This window comes from Cyprinodon tularosa, unplaced genomic scaffold (genome assembly GCF_016077235.1).
Source record: "Cyprinodon tularosa strain WSP-4 unplaced genomic scaffold, ASM1607723v1 ctg76, whole genome shotgun sequence".
NCBI lineage: Eukaryota > Metazoa > Chordata > Actinopteri > Cyprinodontiformes > Cyprinodontidae > Cyprinodon > Cyprinodon tularosa.
The window spans coordinates 2,519,641-2,521,110 of NW_024039518.1; the positions used below are offsets into that span (position 1 = coordinate 2,519,641).

The window sequence follows — 1,470 nt, forward strand, 5'->3', positions numbered from 1 at the left end:
ACTTTTGGTTTTATTAAATGAAATATCAGATTTTCTCAGGTGCCAAAACAAAATGTAACAGCTCTGTAAAGGCTCACCAGAGAGCATAACATAAAGTTAACATGACTATAACAGCTGAATGCAGTGATTTCCATGTTGCTCAGCAAAACGCTTCACAAATTTATTTAGATCCAATGCCTTTGTGCGTTTTGATTGGAAACCAAACTTGATAGTCTCTTTTCTGTCATAGTTGACCGCAAATATGTCTTTATGAGCCTGAGATGTCAGGCCTAACTAACATCATAGTCAGAGAAATAACGTTCTGCAACCTGATTTTTATCATCTCAAAATCAGCATTGCAGCTATGCTAGCAACATTGTGCTTTTAATATGATTTAAAAAGATAGGTAACGGAACGAGCACTTGGATGGCCTACGTAAACTTATCACCAGAGTGACTGACAATTAGGAGGACTTATTGAGATGATACTATCAGCTATTTTTGTTAGAGTTGAAATAAATAGCTCCAGATAAACATATATGTAATACTGTGATAGGTAAGTTGTACACTAATTTGACTGGTTTTGATGTAGGAGCTTCAGGGTCTTTGTGGCGCAATCAGTTGGAAAACAACTTTGTGGAATGCTTCTGCTGTAATACCACAATTTCGCGATTGTGGGACAATAAAAGGATTTTCTATTCTATAATGTAGAATTTTACTTCATGGGCTATTTATCTTTGCATCTTTTGTCCTATGTGTATAATTTTCTGGAAGTTCAGTGTAGCTTTTTGCATTTGCTGATCCTACCATGTTCAATCACAAAGAGCTTCAGGGTCTTTGTGGCACAATCAGATGGAAAACAACTTAAAACAAAACAACCTTATGGCAAACTTCTGCTGCTGTAACACCACAATTTCCCGAATAAAGGGAGTTTTCTATAATGTAGTATTTGGGTAGGTTTTACCAAATTGGCTGTTTATCTTTGCATGTTTTGTCCCATGTGTATAATTTCGTATCATGGTCAATCACAAAGAAAACTTTGTCCGTCCCTGGGTGGGCTCGAACCACCAACCTTTCGGTTAACAGCCGAACGCGCTAACCGATTGCGCCACAGAGACTGATAGCAAGTCTCGCGAGAGGTCTGAAATCGAATGAAAAGACGGGTAATGCGTGTTTAAGTGTGGTCAGGCATCCCCCTGGCGAACTCTGGATTGCAACAAATGTACTGTAATTGTCAAAACAATTCCTTTTGACAGTACAGATTATATAGAAGTATAAAAATGTCGCTTTGGAATGGACGTTTAACAGCACTTAATGCTGGCATCAACTCATTCTATCTATCTATCTATCTATCTATCTATCTATCTATCTATCTATCTATCTATCTATCTATCTATCTATCTATCTATCTATCTATCTATCTATCTATCTATCTATCTATCTATCTATCTATCTATCTATCTATGTTGACATTATGGATGTTTTTGTGCTC

At 36.8% G+C, this 1,470-nt stretch overlaps 1 non-coding gene across 1 annotated transcript; it reads right to left on the reverse strand.

The window, feature by feature from the left end:
• Positions 1-1,022: 1,022 nt before the first annotated feature.
• trnan-guu lies at positions 1,023-1,096 on the reverse strand. Its single transcript has one exon. It is a non-coding gene; the product is annotated as a tRNA-Asn (tRNA).
• Positions 1,097-1,470: the final 374 nt, after the last annotated feature.